This window comes from Pseudochaenichthys georgianus, chromosome 12 (assembly GCF_902827115.2).
Source record: "Pseudochaenichthys georgianus chromosome 12, fPseGeo1.2, whole genome shotgun sequence".
Lineage (NCBI taxonomy): Eukaryota > Metazoa > Chordata > Actinopteri > Perciformes > Channichthyidae > Pseudochaenichthys > Pseudochaenichthys georgianus.
Genome location: NC_047514.1, coordinates 2,226,270 through 2,251,778, shown reverse-complemented (window position 1 = coordinate 2,251,778; position 25,509 = coordinate 2,226,270). Strand labels below are relative to the sequence as shown.

Genomic DNA, 25,509 nt, shown 5'->3' with positions numbered 1-25,509 from the left:
GAGTCAATTTTGTTTTTGTAAAGTTTGTAACGCGCTGAGCTATCCTGTAACTGCAGTGCATTGTGGTCCACTGAAGATGCTGCAGTACATGTTGGCAGCAAACCTGGTTGTAATCTATTGATACAGCATTATTGCAATATACAGACATGTCTTTCCATACTTGTAGGTTACGGGTATGGAAGACAGCGGCAAACATGGGCAATTCGTAACTTATAAACACTTGCCAATTACAAAAAAAACTCCTCTCCTCAACATCAGATGAGTATAAGTTGTTTTTAACACGATGACACCCGTCTGACTAAGTAACAACATTACAAGCATTGCTCTTCCTGTTGGTGAATATATTCACGTTGAGCTTTTCATTCTCCATTCTCACCTATATATGGTGATATATGAGGTACTCAGATGAGTACCAGGTGTCAGTATGTGGTACTCCAACTTCTGGCCCCACGCAAAGTTATGTGATGAAGCCCTCTGTGTCGCGAACGCCGCCGACGTTGTGATCAGCTGATTCTGCGCAGTTCTCCAGTGTGTGCGCGGAGCACAGCATGTGCCCGGGGGAGTCTCCCTCCGCAGCCGGTTGGCGTAGTTTTGGCACAATTACGTTATACAGACCGACGTTAACAGCAGCCGCGTCTGTAAACGAGGAGACAAACTCTGTCGTCCAGTGATCTAATCGCCTTCTGGAAAAGCTTCACAAGAACGTCGGAACGCAAAGGCGCTTAGTGACACAAGTGACGGTACGCATTTCAGATTGTTTCCGTGCATGCGTACCAGTTATGTGCACCCCTGCCTATATTCACCAACTAAGCTATGAAGGATAATATGTATTGGTATTCCACAGGTGTTCCTTTATCTGATGTTAGAATATTACAAAGAGAAAAGGCTCACACAAACTCAAACAATACAGTGACAATATAGTAGGCTGAACATATTAGTAGTAAGCATTCTAAGGCATAGTTAGATATCTATACAAAATGTATCCGAAAAATATCCACCTTTTAGGAACTAATGCTTGATTTTTGTAAGTTTGGTAGAAATCTATGTAACCGTATCCCTAACCCTAAATCCCATGAGTAGCCTACTGGTCACTGACATTGACTAAAATAACATAATTAACACGTTATATTCATATCAAACACTATATTTGTATGTGTCAGAGTTGGTTTACCCGTGTGTTTGTGAAGCAGATGGGTTCAAATCTAGCAGCAGCAGCAGCAGCCATGACACTTGTTCCCTGTTCATATGAGTGAGACCCATCGAATGCCCCCCCCCCCTCTTACTCGTTACCAACAGCCTTCATTATCCAACACCCCCCCCACCCCCAAACCCATCACACTCACTCACCCCTCCTCCACTCTGGAATCAATAGATAAACAACACAAACAACGGCGAGGCGACAAACAGGGCGACATCCCCAAACCCTCCAAACAGCAGGACTCCAACAGGAAGCTGGATTTCAAAGACATATTCCGAAACAGCATGGTGTGTGTGTGGCTCTGCATAAAAAGGATAACACTTAACAAGGGTTACCTTGATGTATTAAGAACTAACTATATGTATCACCTGATTTAGGAATTTAAGACCAATTTCTACAATGAAAAACTGAAACGTTGACTTTAATTAAATATATTATGTTGAAAGCAACTCTATTAAGTTGAATCTCATATTATTAAGATTTAATATTATTACTTCCAACCAACCTAATACAATTATGTGTAATTTAATAAAAGTCAAAGTTTACGTTTTTCCAGTGTACATTTTCTTTAACGAAGGAGATTTTGTGGCGAATAACGTTGCAGATTTGTAGTATAGAGTGTGTGTATACAGCGTTAGTGTGACGACCGTGTGTGTGTGTGTGTGTGTGTGTGTGTGTGTGTGTGTGTGTGTGTGTGTGTGTGTGTGTGTGTGTGTCTCAGACAAAACAGGGCTGCCGAAATGCGGCAGGCACTGCAGATTTTTGTTGGCTCGCTGACAGCGGCTTGCCGGTGCCAAGCCCCGACGGCGGAAAACGACTAAAAGACGCATAAGGCTGGCATTAGAGCCCCAAATCTTCTCTCCCCCCTCCATCTCTTTTCTCCTTCTCTTTTCTCGATCCGTGGCACGCCGTTCACTTTGGTCGGGGTCTGACTCGATTTGGCAACGTTTACACCCATCCGTGAATTTATCAATGTCTTTATTTCGCTGTGATCTGATGGGAGCGGGGGGGAGTAGAAAACATGGCACCTGAAACACCGCGGGAGGTTTAGGTAGACTGCCGCGTTGACATGTTTCTTTCTTTTTTTTTTTTTGGACATCGCCCCGTTCCAGTTTAACCCCCCGTCCTTTTTTCCGTAAGTGTCGCAGAATGAGAATTTTGGAGGATTTCATTCCTTCCAGGGTTTATGTTTTCCTCAACATATCTGCTGCCTTTGTCTTGAGGATTTCGGGCAACACTTCCACAAAAAAACGCCGACACAATAGCATCTGGAGTTACATCCGTGAGGCACTGAGCCCATGTTCCTCCTAAAACCTAAAACAAATGATACTCCAATTATGCTCCCGAGACAATAAAACAGCAAAAAGAAAAGAAAAAAATCTCCTGTAACACATTCAGGATTACCTGAAACTAAAAGCCTGATTCTGTGTTTGGAGTCCATTATTGATGGCACAATATTTAGCTGCAGAGTAAACAAAGGCGGGATGCTGTAAATTGTGTTTGGGGTATTGTTCGTGCAGACAGATGACGACTGCTAATGTTGAATTAAAAGGTTCTTAGAGGTGGATTTAACACGTTTCCTCTTGTCTGCAGGGTTGAGGCGGAAGACGAACGACACAGGGAGACAAAGAGAGAGGTAGCAACGAGAGAAAAGGTGTGAAATTCAGAATTAGCAGCACAATATGGAAGTATTAAAGTGCCGCACAATGAGTTGCGAGAGCTGCGCGGCACAGTGTTGTTCACTGACACTGTCTGACTAAATAAAGACGCTGCGTTCGTGTGCCACGCAGGAACAGGCCGGGATACAAAGAGTGTCGAACACCAACGTGGCTCATTTTCAACACTATGCATGTGTCGCCTGACCTTGTTCTAGAAAATACTCTTAACCTCTCACACTAAAGTATCATAAAACCTCACAGGTGGTCCTTAACCCTTTGTTTCCTACACTGTAAAATATTACCATGATTTAATAACAATATAATACTGTTATTTAGAATTTCACAGTGAAATCAATGCAGACACAGTTAAGGACTGTGAATGTACAGGATAACTTATTACCAGGATTTCACAACATGTATTATCTCATAGTAAATACTGTATTCAGACCATCCTCTGTGATAACACAACCAATTATGTGAACCGCGCTGCATTGTGGGATCGCAAAAGATTTCGAACGGCAAGTAACTGCTACGAGTCACTCGGCGCAAGCAAAGACGAGAAGAAGCACCTGTCACTACTCTGATAGGTAATTCAATGCATTTTGTTCCCCTTCACTTAAATGAAAATGTGTGCTTTTATTTAGACTTGCTCCAGTTTTGTTTAATGTGATTGCAGACAGTCTGAAATGTCTGGTGTTCACAGTTTCCGTTAGCCGGTAACGGTCATAGTCCAGTCAAATATGCTGAAGACCGGCAAATCTAAATCTTTCCGGTCAAAATGTCCGGTCAAAATAATTTCCCCTTAGCGCAATTGCCAGTTGCGCCACTTATGTGACAGACAAGAACAGTACATTCCAGTGTTTCCCCTACCATTGTCTTGGAGGGGCGCTGCGCCCCGCCAACGGAGCCCCGCCAACGGAGCCCCGCCAACAGAGCCCCGCCAACAGAGCCCCGCCAACAGAGCCCCGCGCCCCCCTGAAATCCAAGGTGTTTACCACAACAACAAAAAAGGATTATTATTATTTATTTATTTTAATTATATATTTTTTTTATATATATGTTGTAATATATATATATATATATATAGCACCAAATTGCAACTAATCTATATATACTGTGCTCTTTTATTAAATAAACTAAACGCTTTCATTTTAAGTTGTGAGTTTAGTGTGTTTGACCCTAAGAAACACTGATGCATTAATCAATAACAATAATCCACAGATCCTCTCTGCTCCAGAGGATTTAAAAAATATATATCCCGATGCCAGGAGGGGCACCGCTTCATGTGCCTTAAAATAAACGATGCAACATATAAATCTATGTTAAATGGAAAGTTGTTGTCTTGGCTTATTGTTTTCAGGTGCTTCCTGGGCATTAACCCTGAGACGGGCTCGAACAGCCAAGAAGAAGCGTGGCGTTATAAACCCCCAGGTCAGCACATTCTTTAGAGAACTCCCCGACCAGAGCTCTGTACTGCTATATCACAGTACTGGCAACTGTAAAGTCACAATATGTAGTTGTACTTTTATTCTAATTTACTGTAAAATATTTACAGTAAATTACTGTGAAATCCATGCAGCTAGTAGCCAGTAATGTACTGTAAGTTTACAGCCAAAAATGTTACAGTGTAGGTTATCACATGTCTCAAGACAATGCATCAATCGTATGTGTTCTTAGACAGTTTCATTCAAGTGGACATAATGACAACACTCATTGGAATGTGAAGCCTCAGGTTTGGCATTTTGTCCGACACCATTGTTTTTTTTTTACATTGCCATCAAAGTTGTGTCCACAATAAGGGGTCGAAAGAAAGGGAGCAAAGTACAACTGAGTAGACCCAAATAATGTAAGGCTAATATCATGTTAGAATTAACTTTCATGAACTCAAAACACATTGTTCAATGACAAAACAACTAGAAAATGATCAACACCTTAGTCGAGACGTGTCAATCATATATTAGCCATACCCTAATGCAGGGCTTCTCAAACTCCGGACCAAGGTCCGGATCCGGACCGAACTGCAAATCAATCCGGACCGAACCCTGTGTCCCATTATAAAAATTTAAAAAAATTATACAAAAAAATTTAAACTTTCTGATTCTGTGTAAATTAATGTATATTTTCTTGTGTCTGACGCGTTGTGAGAATGACCGTGCATATATATTTACTTGTGTGCGCGAGCGTAAACATGCATTGCAGACCGCAAGTTAACCGCAAGTTTACCTTGACTTTCTAATGCTTCTAATGCCTTTTTTGCCGAGGTTCAAGGCATTGGCTACAGACAAACAGTTCCATTTCTCCTACTAGTTCAAGCCATGTTGTATTGAATGTGTGTGTGTATACAGACTGCCTGCCTGCCTCGCTGCCTTGCTGCCTTGTGCCTTGCGCCGGCAGGCAAGGCAGGCAAGTGCTTGGACCAGAAGGAGGGCCCCCAAAGAAGGTAGATTAAGAGGGTCCACAGCAACGACAACATGAAACACCCTTTAATTTACTGCAACGACACGTCGGGAAACCCCCTCAAGGGGGCCCCATGCATAGCGCACCGTAAGAAACGGCTTCATAATTTCAGCTTCGTTAAACTGAAATTATCAATGCCAGTAAAGTCCCTGTTTTGATCCGGACCAGAGACCTTGTATACAATTCACAAGTGGACCTTTAATAAAAAAAGTTTGAGTACCCCTGCCCTAATGCATACCCTACATATTGTACTCTAAAAGGAACCATCATTTAGAAAAAACTAATTACGCGGTATTTAAAAAGACTTGAATAACACTAGAACCGCCAATCGGGTCAATTTGACCCAGAGCTGTTTTTTACTGTATGTAACTTTTTTTCAATAAAATATTAAAGTCTCCCAGTCCGTGACTTTTCCTGAAAGTGTGTTATGTAGCACCCTATAGCCGCGTTCACACTGCGGTACTTTTCCCACAAAGGTTCATGCGAACTTAGTTCATGATCGCGTTCACACCAAAAAGAGCCGGTACTAAAAGTAGTTCATGCGAACCTTTTTACCCCCTCGAAAGTCCCTACTAGAGAGCAGGGACTTTCGAGCGGCTCTTTTTTGAGAAAAGAGCTATATTTCTGATTGGCTGGGCGGATTGCAAACCACGCCCCGTAAAACTCCCAAAAAGTTTTGTGAAGCCGCCATTTTATTATGCTCGCATTAGCATTATTAGCATTAGCATTAGCCCAGCGCAGAAACGCAGAGAGACTAACTTATGGCAACACAAAATAAAACATGGGAGCGGTGGAGATGAGGAGGTGTCGGCGTTCTGGCGATTTACTCGGAAGGCTTCAGTAGAAGCTGCTGGGACTCCCAGCAGCTTCTACTGAAGCCAGTCCCCAACTCCGGGGACTTCCGGCCGGGGACTTTGGGCGGCAGTATACGCCGTGAAGTGATTTGCGGCCTGCCAGTAAACCCAAAGCAGAAGAAGAAGAAGTGACATCAGCGGCTTCATTTTCCTAATCCTCCCCCAGGGACTTTTTCTGGTGTGAACGCGATCTGTACTTAGTTCATGCGAACTAAAGAGTTCGCATGAACTAAGTTCGCATGAAGCTTTGTGGGAAAAGTACCGCAGTGTGAACGCGGCTTTTGTTGTTAAAAATTGTCAATATAAAGTCAGATTGAAGAAATCGCCCAAAAAATTGCCATTTATACCTATTTCCGCCCAGCGGGTCATATTGACCCCACCCCTTTTCGCACTATAGATTTTGCACGTAAACATAAACATCACGTGTTGCTATAGCAACGCCTTTTGTCTACTGCGGTTCCTTATAGATCGAGAGATAGAGATAGATAGATAGATAGAGAGATAGTTATAGATAGATAGCTAGAGAGACAGACAGACAGACAGACAGACAGACAGACAGACAGACAGACAGACAGACAGACAGACAGACAGACAGACAGATAGATAGATAGATAGATAGATAGATAGATAGATAGATAGATAGATAGATAGATAGATAGATAGATAGATAGATAGATAGATAGATAGATAGATGGATGGATGGATGGATGGATGGATGGATGGATGGATGGATGGATAGATAGATAGATAGATAGATAGATAGATAGAGAGCCGCGGTCATATTTCCGAAATGGACAAAAGAAAGAGACTCATGAATGTTCAGGAGGCATTAACGTTGCTAAACCGTCTGCACGAAGAAGAGTCTGATGGTGGGGAGGTGTCAGAACTGAGTGATGTGTCCTGGGTTTGTTCTGCCTCTGATGGGTCATCTGACAGCGATCCCGAGCCTCTGCGGAAAGTGAGGCCGTCCCATCCTGACCCTTCGTTTGAAGATGCGCCTACTGATGTACCAGCCCATGCAGAAGGTAAGATACAAATAAATAGGGATAGCTGATGCAACATAGGCTATTCCTCACTCACTTCAGTGTTCCTACCTGTCAAACACGCTCGGGCACACACAGTGAAGCCACAAATCAATGCATTCTAATACCGGGTCAATTTGACCCCGTTGGCGGTTTTAGGTATAAAAAAGTCTCTGGCGGTTCCAGTGATAAAAGCATGAGACAATGACTCATTAAGATAATGTTTACAACGAAAATAAATCAAGTGAGAAATAGGGTAATCTTTTCATAGACTTCTATACAACCAGTCTTCTTTTTGCGATCAAGTGGAGGCGCCCCCTGCTGGCTATACAAAATACAAACTTGAAGAAAACAGAATCATATAAGTACATCAGGCTTCATAGAGCAAAAACATTTCAAGTGCTACTCAACTGGCTTTAGGTAAGCCAGCCCTTTATTAGTATATAAGTGCTTTGTTAATAGTTCTATCGCTCGAAGTGGTGTCGAAAGAGATTTCAGTCTGCGCCGGAAGGTGTGTAAGCTATCTGCTGTCCTGATGTCAATGGGGAGCTCATTCCACCATTTTGGAGCCAGGATAGCAAACCCACGTGTTTCTGCTGATGGGAACTTGGGTCCCCTTCGCAGCGAGGGTGCAGATTCCATATGTTTTTTACTCAAATTAAAATAACAGACCCTCAGTAATGAAGGTAATGGTGCTAACAACACAGGATACAAAGTAAGAGTCTTCATTTCTCTGTCTGTCTTTCTGTTTGGGGGGATAGGAGGAAAAGGGGGAAACGGAGGAGGAGGGGCGACCCCTGAGAGATGGATGATGGGTCGGATGCTGTCAGACTAGAAGGGTCAAAGGTCAAAGGATCCTGGGGTCCAGAATCCCACTCTGATTTTTTCCTGTCACTGTCATGGCTCTGATCATTTACTCTGCTCTTATCCACAATTATATCCTTGGACTTGGAGTCTTTTCCTCATTTAATCTTATTCCTTCCAGACAAATATATACGTAGTTGACCAATCGCAACAGAACCGGCCAGCTGACCAATCAGAGCAGACTGGGCTCTGGTTTCAGACAGAGGGTGAAAAGAGGTACTATGAGAAAAATAAAGAGCTTTGTGAACATTAAAGCATGGAGACATGTCCCAGTAGAGGAATAAAATATACATTCGCATCTGAAAATGAGAAGAATATGTCCTCTCTAAAAAAGAACTTGCTTATGAACGGTAATGACCATTTGACGTCAATTACAAATATACTTATATGATATGATAATAATATGAGACGTTAGTTGTATTGCGACTAGTTGTTAGTCTGGTTTGGGTAGGTTTTCCATGCGTGTGTTTCACATCTGGTCCAAAGTCCTGGATCCGTACTTTGGATGACATTTGATGTATATTTTTCTCACTTTCCTCCCAATTTGCCTCTTTTTTCACTAATGTTCCTTCTACAGCCATCACTGACAGAGCTATTCCTCCCCCTCCTCCACCCGGACTCCCAACGTAATACCTGTATTTAGACAAATGTGGCAGCGTTTGAACACCTGGACGGCTGTAATGTGAGGGGTGTGCTTTCAGTGGACCACCTGGCTGCAGAATAATGACATATCTGCTCCCACACACGGCTCGGGAGCCGCGATCACAGCGGCTTCATCACAGCAGGGCAGACCCCACCTGACACCACGCAGCGAGGGAGAGGAGAGAGGGAGGACGAGTGCGGACAGCAGGAGGAAGGACAAGGAGAAGAGATCAGATTGCCTACGTAAGAACGCGGAGATGGCTGTCACCTGTTCTCTTTACGAATTAGGGATAAAGAAAGTGGAAACCTATACACACTTGAACAATGACAGCTTTGTCAAAACTCACTTATTACACGTCAGAAATGAAGATGGGTAGCAAACATCTTACAAACCCTGGACTCAAAAACAACAATCTCATCTTGTTGTCGCCTGATCGAGGCAAAAAAAAGAGGATACAAATGATAAAATCTCTAATAAATAAATGTACCTTTTCAAATATCCATGAACAATTCACAAGATAGGCGATGTGAAGAGTACACAACGAATACCAGCTTTTGAGTCTATATTTCATCAATGCTCAAATCAACTAGTAAACAATGTATCTACAAGCATCCGAATTAGAACGTTTTCATCCTGTTTCTCCAAGATGTATTGGGTATTTTTATATATCTCCCAGTTGGCCATGAAAACTGCAGAAGTGAGGACAGACCATTGGCAGAATGCCTTCAGAACCACCGTTGTTGGCATTTACTTATAAATAGAAATGTGTCAGCTAATGTGTTTTAAATTACTTAAAAATAGCAGCTTGCGCTCAATTTCCACATTCTGCAGAAGGTCAAACTCCAAACCAACTTTAAACCACATTCAGTCGTCATAGATATGTCATGCTACTGTACAGGCAACACTGGGTACGATCTCAGTTTAGAGATTTAGCAAAAGAGACACCTCCAATAAAAGCCTCCTATGTTCCTGTGGATATAATCCCTTGATGTTACCACACAGCTTTTATTCTCAAATATTTGTGCAGTGTAGTGTGACTTTTATGACTCAGAATACAGGCTTTTAACCATATAAATATATCAAAATAAGTACATTTCTTAAATTGTTGGTCTAAAATAACTATAAATGCCATTTAAAATGAAAGGAAATGTTATCGATGTGCATAAGCCAACATTATGTCTGGCAGTAGCATCAGCAGCTGTGTGAGTGGACACCACAAAGTGCTGTTCAGAGTTCAGACGTCAACAAACTATTTTACCAACACCTGAAGACTGTGAAATCACTTCCACTGCCTTGCTCCGTGTACTGAGTGGGATTTGAACCTGTCACTCTGTTAGTTTCGGGGCGGTTCAACACTTGCAGCAGGTTTTTTCAGGTCTTTGTCGGCCCTGTTTTCATTCAGTGTGTGCCAGCAGGGACCGTGCCCGCTGCATTCACGTGGCACTGCCCTGGAAACGTGGGAAAAGGAAAAAAAGGAAATTGTGCCACTTTACCCTCGTCTGCTGCTATAGAAACGTACCAACGGGCATGCGTTAGGCACGGAAACTTTGTATTTTTAACGGTTTGCACCCCGCTCTGGTGCCTGGAGGTCAGTGTGTGTTGGGTAATGGGTAACTGATAAAGAACTATTTTAATACTGATTGTTTTTATTTTCTTGATGGTAAAGCTAAACGTACACAGCAGGAAATTATCGAAATGCTAGTTCCCACGGGTTTAATCGTTATTTCTCGTATTTATTTCTTCAGCTTTTAATTTAGGATTATTTTACTCAATGTTAACCTTTTTGTTCTTGAATTAATTGAATAATATAAAATAAATTGGTAGAAAATATCCATCCCAGTTCTCCATGGTTATCATTGTTTCTGTTGATGCTTAATAGACACATTATTTGTATTCAGTAATAATGAATTTAAGGTCAAGGGACTTGTTTTATACATTTGATTAAGCTGATGTTTCAACATTTATGAAAAATCTATCTAATAATCAACTGTTTTCTGATTGGTCACCTCTCTTTGGGCTCTCTGGATGTTTCCTTTTCGTTTATTTGTGTGTTCGAATGGATCCCCAGCCAGCATCCCGTCTCCTATAATTATACTGTGTGTGTGTGTGTGTGTGTGTGTGTGTGTGTGTGTGTGTGTGTGTGTGTGTGTGTGTGTGTGTGTGTGTGTGTGTGTGTGTGTGTGGTGTGTGTGTGTGTGTGTGTGTGTGTGTGCGTGCGTGCGTGCGTGCGTGCGTGCGTGTGTGTGTGTAGCGGGGGGAGCAGGTGATTGGTTGGCAACAGCTGGAGAGAGAAAGGAGAACACAGCTGCAGGGAAAGAGGAGAGGAGAGAAGCAGAGAGGATAGAAGGAAAAAGGACAGAAGAGAAGAGAACGAACCAGTCGAAGAGAGGAGGAAACAAGAGGCAAGAGAAGGAAGGAAACAATAGAGGAGAGGAGAGGAGAGGAGAGAAGGAGACACAGGAGTGGACAGAAGGAAATACGAGAAGAGGAAACGTAAGCGTCGAGAAGGAAACAGGACAGGGGGAAAGGAGAGGAGGGGTGGAGAGGAGGGACGGAGACAGGAGAGGAGAGAAAAGGAGGAAACAGGAGAGGAAGTAAGGAGAGGAGGAGACAGGAGAGTGTTCAGAGAGAATCACATTTCATCTCAGTCATCTCTGACTTCAGCAGCAGTATATATGCCGTACACTGCAGTGTCTTATTGATGTATTGCATTTTTAGCAACTCTAACATGACTTTTGAGAAATCACGGCACGGTGATTCACAATATTATGTTACGGGACTCTGAAACTCTGAGAGATAACATTGACAGGGTTTTCTTAAATTGCGACAGTCACTAGGAAAACAGTAGATGTTAAAGGAGCCATATCGCTGTGGGAATATAAAGACGCTGACTATTGGAAAACATATTTAAAAAGTACGAAGGCAGGATTCAATGCTTTGTCTCATCATACAGCATGTGGCCACACGCAAACTGAGATTTAGGAGACTGAAAGAAGAGTATGTGTCTTGTAAAGTCAGCAAGAGCATCGTAATCTCCACCACTAAAGGCGGCAACATTTAATTAAATAGAGGAAAAGGCAAAATAGTGCTGGTTCGAGCTTTTGTACACGTTTAAACATGAATGCACAGTCACTCATTGAGAAAAAGGAGTCAGGAGATCAATTACTGCTACATAATAACTCCAAGGACAAGGAACGAGGTGTGTGTGTGTGTGTGTGTGTGTGTGTGTGTGTGTGTGTGTGTGTGTGTGTGTGTGTGTGTGTGTGTGTGTGTGTGTGTGTCCTAGCATTACTATCCTTGTGGGGACCTACATCTGTTTACATAGTCACGTGTGGGGACTGGCTTCCCTTATGGCAGGGGTGTCAAACTCAAGGCCCGGGGGCCACATTCGGCCCGCGACTTCATTTTATGTGGCCCCACAAGAGCTTGCAAAGAATATAATATGTTTATTATACGGTTACATGCTACAGAAGCACGTTGCCCATAAACTACATGTCCCACAATGCATCTCAAATATGACTTTTTTCCTTCAAAATATGCATTTTTTCATAGAATTCCTTTTTCTCAGAATTAGATTTTTATTTCAAAATGTCACTTCCATTTCTTTTTTTCTCCAGAATTTGGCTTTTCTTTTTAAATCATTTTGTGACATTCTCACTGAAAAGACATGCAATGATTTGCCCTAGACTTCTGCTTTCAGACGTAGTTAATTATGAAGTTATTACCCTATCCGATGATAATCCAATGCAGAGGCAATGATGTAATATAATACATTATTTTATATATATGATATATGTATTTTTATATAGTCTTAAAGTTACAACCGGCCCTTTGAATGCAACCATAATGCTGATGTGGCCCGCGATGAAATTGAGTTTGACACCCCTGCCTTATGGGGACAAAATGGAGGTCCCCATGAGGGCTATCATTACATTTAGGGTGAAGACTTGGTTAGGGTTAGGATAAGTCTCCAGGGAATGCATGTAAGTCAATGTCATGTCCCCTGAAGTGATGCAAACATGGTGTGTGTGTGTGTGTGTGTGTGTGTGTGTGTGTGTGTGTGTGTGTGTGTGTGTGTGTGTGTGTGTGTGTGTGTTTGTGTTTCCGTGCAGCCTTTTTTTCAATCAAAGGAAAAAGCCCTGTATGAACAAAAACTGCTAACTAACCTTAAACGAGTAAACGTGTGGTTCTATCTCTCTCCAGATTACATTGTAATGTATAGGTAGCAGCCAAATGCCACCATCAGTATCCTTTCTCCTAAAAACCCTGTTAAAAATGTCCACATGGTTTTTATGATCTTGGTTTTAACATGCCATTAGTAACAAATCTAAATCAATTTGAACATGACCTCTCGTGTTGCACTATCCATGTGTCGCTATCATCTTGTCACTAACATATGTTTCATGTTATCTTGATCACCCTGTGTGTAAAAGCCAGTCACCGCTTAAACCTTCTCCTCAAAAAGCAGAACACCCATCAGAACAATAACAGCCTCTCCTCGTATTAACACACAATCACTGTCTCTTGTCCCGTGTCTTTGTTCGTGTTTCTCACTCGCTTCACTTCTCTAAGGAAAGGAAGGAAGAGGACAAGAGGAGGAAGAGGAGACTTCCTGTTCCAGGGTTCTTCTCTTTTCTTGGAAACCCAGTTCAGCTCGTGGTTTTGTTTCTGATAATGATGTTGACGACGGTGGAGACGGTGCCAGGGATAACAGAGGGGGTTTGGACTGAGTGAAAGCAGGAAGAGATGCTGGTCACTGATTGGCTGGTAGGGAGGTGGAGGTTTACTACTCTGTTAGGCAGGTTTAGACATTGTAATGGGGAGAAGCCTGCGAGCTAGTGCAGGCAGTCAACTCGAGCAACTTCTTCTTCTTCTTATCGTGTCCACAAGGCAGTCGGTTGCAGGGCTTGGTTAGATGTGGTTCAGCCACATCTGAACACATTGCTGTCCCCATTCCTGGTATGGTGGGGCGATTGTTTTCACTCCCTCTGGGCGTCTCTTGCAAGCAGAGGACGTCACAGTGTTGCTTGCTGCATACTGTAGGTCGGCTAAGATGTTTTTTTTGCAGAGGAGAACTCTAATCCCAAAGCCCAAAGCCCGGCCCGCCACCTCATTGTATGTGGCCCACAAGAGCTGGCAAAGAATATAATAGGTTTATTATAAGGTTACGTGCCGCTTGACAGGAGCACGTTGCCCATAAACTACATGTCCCACAATGCATCTCATTTTGTGAGATGCGCACTGAAGAGACTTGAAACAATTACTTTCAATTATTTGCCCTAGACTTCTGCTTTCAGACGTAGTTAAGTTATCAGATAATAATCCAATGCAGAGGAAATATTGTTAAATAATACATTACATTATATATATTTATCTATGTTCCTGCTGCTGTGTTTCATGTTGCTGCTGCTCGCCTGCCCCCCCCACCACCCCAGCTTCCACCTGTAGGCTCGGGGGTAGTTATCTAATCATCACTCAATGAATGTTCTTTGTAAATCTGTGGAGTGATGAGGCCCGAGCCTAGACGCCAAACTCAAAATATGCTGCTTATAATAAACATATTAAGAACACGTGAGTTGTCTGACTGAAATATATAAATGATCAATACCTGAGTCAATGGCTGGGGAGAAAAAAACAAGACGTCAAAAGTGGGTTTAAATCTCGCATGTTAGTATAACTAAATAATAACTAATATTATTTAAAATCAGGTTTACTTTAGGGCTATGAAAAATTCATTTGCAAAGTCTCGAGCGTCTGTGTGTTCTCTGATTGGCTGGCAGCGAGGTGGAGGTGTACTACTCTCATAGGCAGGTTTAGATATCGAAATGTATTAATAGAACGTCTAAAGTGGTTTAAACAACTTTTGGTTATTAATATCTAATATTGCCTTAAGGATGTATTAGGGAACAATTTGAGATGAGGTTTATTTTAGGCCTTTTGTTATCCAGCTACAAACTTTAAATAAACTTGGGATGGTTTCTTCTGTTGGTTGAAAATCGAATATTTTCTGTTTACTGCTTGTTAAAAAATAAATCAAGTTATTCTGTAAACATAACCCTAAATCTCCAATTGCTGATTTTGAAATGTTTAAAAAAACACTCAATTACTTAACACCAAAATATATGCAAAACATTGAGCGTCTGTGTGTTCTCAGTAAATCTTTATTCAAGCTCAGCCACTTGACACTCGGCAGTCTTCTCTCAGCAGAAATAAAGTACTTTAGCCAGAAAACGAGTCCGGGTGCATCTGCCTCTCTTGCTTCATGCAGCGGACGCTCGTGGCGGTCCAAACATGTGATGGGTTGGCTCGGGGACTCTCCGAAACACGGCACATCTTCAAACTACGCTGCTTTGTAACAACACACAGGGCGCGAGTCCGTCAGTAAAGTAGATTGTCATGTAAGCGTCAGCCTCCAGGATGGACCAATCAGAACGCACAAATGAAACATCCAGGAAGTGACCTCAGCGTCAACCACCATAAACGTGTGTGTGTGTGTGTGTGTGTGTGTGGTGTGTGTGGTTTTGATTTTTGCTTCTGACTCACTCATCCCACAGCCGAAGCATCGCAGCCATCATTGCAACACACACACACACACACACACACACACACACACACACACACACACACACACACACACACACACACAACACACACACACACACACCACACACACAACACACACACACACACACACACACAACACACACACACACACACACACACACACACACACACACACACACACACACACACACACACACACACACACACACACACACACACACACACACACACACACAACACTGAGACAGCAAGCTAGCGCTTAAAGCAAAACTGGGCTTCCATGGCCATCCATTATCACTGACAAGCTAAATGTACCATGGTACGCCATATGGTACAGAGAGAGAGAGCAAAGTGAAGCGGAGAGAGGCTGAGCCAGGGAGAGAGCGAGGGAGAGCCAAAAAAGAAGAAGAAAGGAGGGAAGATGGAGCGCATTACAATCAGAGTCTCTGTTTAAGATGTAATCAGCAGACCCGAGCGCGGATGAAGGGACGTCTTTGATGAACAACTGATGTGTTGCTCAAATTCACTCATTTGTACTTTTTCTCTTTAGTTTCTCAATTTAAATAAAATGTTCATCCTGTTGTAATAACCCCGTCATGTCATATGCCACCTTGTCCCCAAGCCAACTTTATATTTCCTGTGAAATGTATATCTCGACATGATTGCCTATTAAAGTATGTATGTCTTTATTTTATTTTTAAACCAGACATATTATGCAAATTGTTAGGATCCTATGTAGTGTCTCCACTGGGACATGTCTCCGTGCTTTAATGTTCACAAAGCTCTTTATTGTCCTCGTACTGCCTGTGCTGCAGCACCTCTTTTCACCCTCTGTCTGAAACCAGAGCCCAGTCTGCTCTGATTGGTTAGCTGGCCGGCTCTGTTGTGATTGGTCAAGAGCTTAGAGATGTCCCGCCACATAGCCTGTCACACACAAGGCGCTCGACAAGTGCAATTTCTCTTTTGTCGTTGTTCACTCAATTCAAATGAAAAGTCAAATGTAGTCAAACATCTAGAAAATACTGTCGGTTGTTGGTGTCGCTGCAACTCTTCCATCCAACAAGTCCTCACGAGAAAGAGCTGCAGCAAGATCGATAATGCAATTTCTTCTACACACACAGACACACACACACAGAGACACACACAGAGACACACACACAGACACACACACACACACACACACACACACACACACGCAGAGACACACACACCAACACACACAGAGACACACACACAGACACACACACAAAGACTCACGCAGAGACACACACACACACACACACACACACACACACACACACAGACAGTGAGACACAAACAGACACAGATACACACACAGAGACACACACACACATACACAGATACACACACAGAGACATACATATGCAGAGACACACACACACACACACACACACACACACACACACACACACACACACACACACACACACACACACACACACACACACACACACACACACACACACACACACACACACACACACACACACACACACACACACACACACACACACACACACACACACACACACACTGAGGCTGTTACCTAAAGGCTTGCCACAGGAAACATCTGTTCAGACAAAACAGACACATTCAGTTTAGACAAAACCACAAAGAGGGCACACACACACACACACACACACACACACACACACACACACACACACACACACACACACACACACACACACACACACACACACACACACACACACACACACACACACACACACACAGTTACAGTACTCGATATAAAGTAAAGTGAGACACAGCAACTAGATGTATGTCATTCTTATGCAACGAAAACTATATGGAATGAAAACACGTGAGAGATTCAGACCCCAGAGGATGCATGCAAGCCCCTTCAGTGATCAGACGCTGCGTAACACTGAAGGGCAGCATTACGGCATTCATGCTTCCTCCCTTCTATCCTCTAAACACTCAAAGGGTGGAGGTCAAAGGTCAGAGCAGTGCCCCCGTCCAGGTGGGAAGGAGCCAGGGTCAAGGGCACGACAGGTAGATCTTTACCAACTAAAGCTGCTAACTTTTCATTTCCACTGCGAGGAGAAGGACTGGTAGAGGGGGGGGAAGCAAGAGAGGAGAGGAAAAAGGAAATAGGAGATAAAGATAAAGGAAATGGAAGTGAACAAAGGAAGAGAGGAATAAGGGGAGGAGAAAAGCACATGATAAAACGATCAGTAAAGATGGGGGAGGAAAGAGAATAAACCTCACTCATAGACGTTAGCCCCACCCGGCATTTCATATTTAATGTTTGAAGGGTGTGAAAATGCAACGTCCCAAACAAGTGACCCAAACCACCAGTCCATACATAAAACACTACAACCCAGATCTGCCAAAAACCACATGAACACACACACACACACACACACACACACACACAGACAGACTCGTTGTGTTTTCACTTTTCAAACGTTGAGTTCATCTGAACAAACGACTAGTTGTTTCAACATTTCACTTTTTTTTGTATTCCTCTGTCGGTTCTTTTTGGATACCTCTTTCCACGACACACACACACACACACACACACACACACACACACACACACACACACACACACACACACACACACACACACACACACACACACACACACACACACACACACACACCACACACACACACACACACACACACACACACACACACACACCACACACACCACACACACACACACACACACACACACCACACACACACACACACACAAACACACACCACACACACACACACACACACACACACACACACACACACACACACACACACACTTAATAGAAGCACACTCTCACACAACACACAGAGTCACACAGAGCCAGTTCCACAACAAAGACGGAGTCTGTGCCATGCTGCTGCAGAGGGGGCAGTGCCACGTTGGCAAAGCCCAGGGGGCAACTGCTATCTCGTGCCAACACTTCACACACACACACACCCACACACCCACACACCCACACACACACACACACACACACACACACACACACACACACACACACACACACACACACACACACACACACACACACACACACACACACACACACACACACACACACACACACACACACACACAGAACATATCAGTATTCCAGCGCCGTCCGCCTGCTTTGTGTGGCTTCGTGTTCGACACACTGCATGTTTTCTCCGCAGAAACTATGTTCAGATGGTTTTATTTAACATGTTGTATCATCTCTAACACAGCTGCACTCAAACACATATTACACGTTTATTATTCTATGATCTACAGGAAAAAGTGTTCATTAGATAGAACAGTTATTAAATCAGATATTTAAGTCTGTACGTGTGTTACCAGCTCGTGGCATCAACAATCAAAGAAGATGCTATATTTAGTGTTTTTACTTTGCAGAGCGTTCGTATTAAATGTCTATTTGACTATTCACTTAACTTCGGACACTATCAGGCGGTTGATGCACTTTACCGAGATTATCCTGCTTTAACCTGAACAAAACCATCTAATCTGTATTTTATTCTTCCTATGGATTAATGTGCACTCTCCCTCTCTTTGTCCTTCATCGGCTGGATCTAAACCTGGTTGTCGGGACACCGTTGCCGTTTCATATTTCTCTTTGTGGTGACAATTAGACAGACGGACAAAGATGTAACAGTAAATACAGTGAACCACAAGATATATAAAATAATGATTCAGTATTTTAATCGTAAAATACGGCATTAGGTAAACAAATGAAAATAATAATAATGATTAAAAAAAATCTATATATATATCTATATAAATAATCAGTAAGTCACAACATCTGAATGAATGACTGAAATGTTTACCGTCAATAGACACACTCAAAGACGACGCATGACTCAGATATTTACATTACCAGAAAAGGCTTCATCTTTCTCCGCCCAAAAAATGACTTAAATACATGTGACCAGTTCTCTGGGATGTGTTGCACATGTATCCTAATATATCCGAATAATAATCACGCTTTCTCTTTTTGGACAAATAGACTCGTCATCATGTTGAATTGCTTAGTCTAAATGTCGACACTAAAAACACAGAAAGGAAAAACTTCACAGAAAACTTCCCCTAGTTCTGAAACAATGCTTCAGTATAAAGTAAAGGCAGGTATAATCAGGGCGGCAGGTCCCTACACCTGATCAACCTGACCTAATAGAAGTGATGGACACAACAGCGAACCGTCAGGGCCTTCAAGGTATTCAGAGAATACCCTGGAACAAAAAAAATCGATTTAATTATATAAATAAAATGTAAATAAAATGAATAAATGAGAAGAGTGTGTGTCTACAGAAGGTCCAGTTGTGATAGCCACGGTTCGCCACTGCCTTTAGGACATCTTGATCAGCACTACAGTAAAAACTGACTTCACATTCCTAAATACACAAACGAAAAGACAAGTACAATCTGCTCCAGAGGACACATCACTAAGAAGTGCACTCGGTGGCAAACCTCCGATGTATCCGTCAGTCACTGCTGCGTTTCACATGAGAGCATGTAAAGTGATGGTGTCGGTACACAGATGCGTACGAAATATATTGTGAGGCTTTTCCTTCTTTATTTAGAAATTCCTGTCATGTCCCTTTTATCAAGAAACAGCCAATTGTTTCGAGGGACAATAAATATATCAAGAAGTATCAGATGTACTTTTTATACTTTTGGTTTCAACGTGTTTCTACCACTCTTTCTTTCCATCCTTTTCTCCATTCATTCATGTATTTCTTTACCTGTCATTTCCTCTCACTTTGCGTATTGTTCTAGAACTTTCTCTCTTTTTGTTCCTCCTCACTCTTCTGTCTCTCTCTCTCTGCCTGTCTTCCTTTCATCTCGCGCCATCTGCCTTCCTCCATCTCAATTTCCCTCTCTCTTTCTCTTCCTCTCCCTCTCTAATTCTCCTCTTCTGTCTCTCTACGTTTCTCACCCCTCCCTCTCGTCTCCCTAAAAACTTGGCAGTGATCCCCGTCGTGGTTTTTTTTTTTTTTTTCACTCCTCGTTTGGGGGATTGCGAATGAATGCGATCCAATCTCGGCTAAGAGACATGAATTTTCATTAATTACAACCTTGTCAGCAAAAGCATTATGGGAGCTGAATATGAAAATGCTAATGAGGGGAGCTCATTTGCATATTTTTCTTTGTTGGAATGTCATTAATTATTACGTTTTATGATGATGAATGCAGCTGTCGATGGCTGGCCCTCCATGCCCAATTAGCTATCAGAAAATCCTCCGATCAAAAAAATAGATGGGGATCCCAAAAGTTATTTAACACTTTCTTTTGGTCACTCACTGTTTACTAACCACCCAGCGACAATTGTACACTTTCTTTCTTTACTGCTAATTATATTCCACCATTTCTCCCTATTTCAGATTACTTTTTTTCCTCAGAGGACGCTTCCAACAGTCCAATGTTTTGGATTGATATCCTGAGGTTTCACCAAGTTTCTCTCAACAATGGCAAGATTTGTATTTACTTAGTTTATTGACCTTTAACTGCACCTCTTGTTGCTAACTTCCGTCCTTTAGAAATAGCTCTTTTGTTCAAGAAAGCTAATCCCTGGTTCTTGTAGTCCTTGATTCTAAACAAGCGTTGTGTGTTGAAGCCCCATAACCTGTATTTTGTCCCAAAGATCTAGTCTAGCTTGATTTGTACTTCAGTTTTATGTCCATTGCTGTTAATTTAACTTAAACCATATACCTCCTATTGCTAGCTTCTTTAGCTGTTATCCTCTAGCATAGTGTTTCTCAAACTGTTTCATACCAAGGACACTTAACCAATAATAAAACACTCGCAGACCACCTAACTCCACAAATATCCAAAAACACATCGTTATTCTAGAACAGATTACAAATCGCCTGGAAATGGTACAAACAGGTGGCAACATGTGTGACGAAGGTGTTGCGCTGGGCTATATCATGCAATCAAAAGTAAAACGTAAGCCCGCTCCATTGCGGAGATATTCCCGCGAGAGTGCAGAAAACTTAAATGTATTTATTTATTTCAAATGTGAAATATTACCAATATACTCACGGACCACTAGGGGGCGCTCACGGACCACCAGTGGTCCGCAGACCACACTTTGAGAAGCACTGCTCTAGCAGTACCTCTTTTAGCCAGGAAAACTAATCCCTGGTTCTTGTAGTCCCTTCGTTGGTTGAAGCTCCATAACCTATATGTTTTCCCAAAGATCAAGTCTATTGCCGTTAACACTGGCTTTCTTAGTATTAACTTTTGAAATCCTTTCTCATGTCTTGCTCCAAGCTGATTCCCCTGCAGTTCAAATAAATTACTCTTGGGTTATTTAGGCTTGTTTCTTTAGCTAAATGTTGGATCTAGCTCATTTTCCTTCCAACTAAGCATTAAGTAGCACTGGGTACTTTAAGTCTGGCTGATTTCGGCCAGAATATTGGTATTAGCGATTCGTGGTAGCAATGTTCCTTATTAAGTCTTTTAATCTAGTCATAGCCTTTGCTCTTAACGCAGATGAATCCCTCCTTGTGTAGCTCCATTTGACTAACCCTGGTACTTTGGCTACTCCAAAACGAATGTATTACGAGAAACCTGCTACCTTTGAGTGCTTACATGCTCTGAAAATCTGTTTTGAGACTAGAATTTCGGCAAACACAAACTCAACCTGTACAAAGTATAAGACAGCTAGCTTCTTTTATAACAACTAGCATGTAAACATTGCAGTTAGCTACTCAAATGTGTTTATACTAACATAAAACTGATTATCTCTTGATTACGTAGCCCAAACCTGAGGAGAATACCAATTATAGATCACTGATTTGATAACTGGTTTTAGTAAGAAGAGAGCTTCCTCCTTTCAGATCTGTTTCGATGGAGACATTTGAAAATTGGACAGACTGTTGCACACCATCTGAAAACCTCCAATCCAGCTGCCAGAAGATGTTACATCACCTGGACGTGCTGTTACACTGTCCATGTCTCCTCAACTATCTTTTTTTGTTCTTTCTTCCATCTTGCTTTCTCTATTGTCTAAGAAGAGTAACAATGAAAAATTAACAAATCCCCCCTCCAAAAAAAAAAAAAGACACTAACGAACACCCCCCCTAACTTGGCTTAATGAATGCCAGGCTTAATTAGAGCACCATGATGTCAGAGGCATTAATTATCAGTTGGCTTCGTTTCAGAAAACACACACTGTCTGTCTTTCTCTCTCTCTCTCTCCCTCCCTCTCTCTCCCTCCCTCTCTCTCTCTCTCTCATTTTGTCTTTTTTAATTATTATCTTTTCCATGTTTAAACTGAGTCTCAGTATTAAAAAAAAAAAGGATTTATACCATTTCATGCCATGGGTCTAAATCTGATTCCCATCTGATTTGTGAGCAGTCAAATCTGGATTCATGTGACTTTTAGAAAGCTTTAGAATTTGTAGGCCGACGTTACTTATAATATTGAAGGCATTCGACAGAGTTTGTCGTTGAAGGTGTCCAACGCACATCAACATACTAATGCTTCAGAGCCACAATATGCATTTGACCCTGTGTGGGCAGGCGGAGAACACTACTGACATTTTGTTATTATTATTATTATTATTATCTGTCAACTAAGACAACCCTGTCTCCTAAAAATTACGTTCCCACAGAACTAAACTGCATTCTCAATTACGTTTAGCTAGACACGTATTCTCTCCCACGTTACAGTCGTTATGAACGTATCTTAAAGACGTTTATTTTCTACATATCTTTGCCATTTATTGTCTTGCTTATAATAATGATAATAGTTATTTATAAATATCAGTTTAGAGCACACATTTAAAATCAGATTTCGCCAGCTGTTACTCTCATGAGCGAGGCAGAAAATAATAATTGTATCATGACAAAAAGCTGCTGTGTCCTTTATTGCACCTCAAACATTAAAACAAATCCAGTTACGTGTTTCTGTACCACCTCTAAAAGGAAAGGACAGTAACAGAAGATCTCTGTGGCTTCAGGCTTGATCGCCGTTCAAATGACAGCGCTGGTTTCCCCAAAAGTGGGCGGGGCTGTAAAGTGACGTAGATTTTACTCTCATCTATTATTCAAAACCATTCTATTTATTCTAACGTAAATTACATGCCAGTGTTTTATGTTTTTATTACTTATATGTGTATACTTTATTTGCTATGAGTTATATCTGAAGCAAATTATGTTTCTGAAGACGTGTAGTCAATTCCACCCTTCAATGTAGCATAAATGTGAACTCTCATTACAGGAACAAGACCGGAAACAGACGTAGGAAAGATCCTCAACTCGCTGATTGGATGAATAGTCAGGGGATTTGGGCGATGGGAGACACATCCATCGAATCACAATTTCAATAGCTAATGACGGATATACCTTTCTGTCTGTGATGTTTTACAAATCAGATATTAATGTGTAAAACATGAGAAATAGTATAGCAATATCCTGTAAAATGATGTAAAAACATGAATACAACTAAATATCTTCAGATGTTATACATAAGTGTCCTACACTAATAATACAAAGTTATTATTAGTATGCTGTGTGTACCTTGTGTGCACCGCCTAGTGGTTAAAGCACGTTATTGAATTATTTTTGTTGAATAATGTTATTTTTGTTGAATAATGTTATTTTTGTTGAATAATGTTAATATTAAAAGTACATACTTTCATAGGGGGAAAGTAGAAGGTCAATGATAGAAATATAAAATATAAAAAATCAAGAAGATACTGTAAGTGATCTCTACAATAAAACAGTTTAGTGCTGGATGTACAAAGATATTAATAAGAGGAGGTGCAAAACAGACAAACTAATTAACCTTTATTCACACATTAAAGAATACTTTAGGTTAAGGTCTTCTTTCAAATAAGAAAAAAGCTTTGGGGGTATCTATCTACAGATAAATAGTAAGCCTGACAAAGTACTTAACGTCTAATATATTGCTTTCCTGCAATGTTAACTATTTTGAAACACTTATTTTAACTGATATTATACACATTAATTATACTCTTATGTATGTAGATAGAATAAGAAATGTGCAGAATATGACATTTTAATGGTGGAGGTACACACATATTGATAGATGTCTTGTAATGCACTGTTGAGGAACCTGCGACCCACGTTTTTCATTCATTCCATAACTACACCGTAGTTGTGTATGATATGTCAATAAACCTTTGAAATCTTGAAAGGGATGTGCAAAATAGCCATAACATACAGTTTTTAATTAACTATTAGTAGAGAATAACGAGTAATGAATATACTTTATAGAGATCTGCAGATACATGTTTAGTCTTCTCAAGCAGCAACTATCAAATATCTCTCCTGATTGTTGGCACTTTCCCTGAAGTCTACTCAGGTGTAACTAAAGTCTGATTTAAGGGTTGTTTATATTTCACATCATGAATCAGAATCTGCAAAGTAACTAAAATAAATGTAGTGAAGTAAAAATACCAGGTTAACCTCTGAATTGTAGTGGAGTAGAATTACAGAGTAACAATGAGCTGTCGTGTGGGTATATATTAATGCTGCCCATTATGGATACAAGCGATTTTCCCCCATGTAGTAATTACATGTTTTAAATGTGTAAACACCAATTTGTTTCCTATCGCCTAAACCTCCAGGGCTGTACACAGTTTAATACTGTCAACTTCTACATTTGGGAAAAACGTCTTTTAAAACTACAATTCCCAGTAGAGACGTGCCATAGAGAACATGTTGCGAAACACAATAGCCAGCATGTGTAGTTCTGGGGGGGGCGTTCGAGTCCAGTTTTGAATAGTCTGCCGTGGTTTCGTTCCATTTCAAAGAGCTTGACGCTCGGCGTAACCTTGGCGCAACATCACGGGGTTTGTCAACGGGACTGTAGTCCCAAACGATAGCTGGGGATTATGGGTAGTGTAGTGTCTTCGGCCATCCTAAACTGCATTTTTTACCCGGATATAATATCGCATTAACAACACCACATCTGGCGTCACAGAGATCTTCTGGTACTGTCCTTTCTTCTTAGAGGCGGTACAGAAACACGTAACTCTGGATTTGTTTTCATGTTTGAGGTGCAATAAACGACACAGCAGCTTTTTGGCATGTTAAAACTATTATTTTCTGCCTCGCTCATGAGAGTAACGGTACGTCCACACAGCAGCTTTTCAAAAATCTTGAAAATCTTGGAGCTGGGCGTGTCTGACAGCTTGGGGATTTTTTACGAGCAACGCGACCAACAACCAATCACATGAATCTCCCGCCCCCGACATACAAAGCAAA

General features: G+C 41.6%; 1 protein-coding gene across 2 annotated transcripts in view; it reads right to left on the bottom strand.

Moving 5' to 3' along the window:
* Positions 1-25,509, bottom strand: part of LOC117456609 (transcription factor 4-like) — a 219,015-nt gene that overhangs the window by 131,198 nt on the left and 62,308 nt on the right. The gene's annotated exons all lie outside the window — the stretch shown is intronic.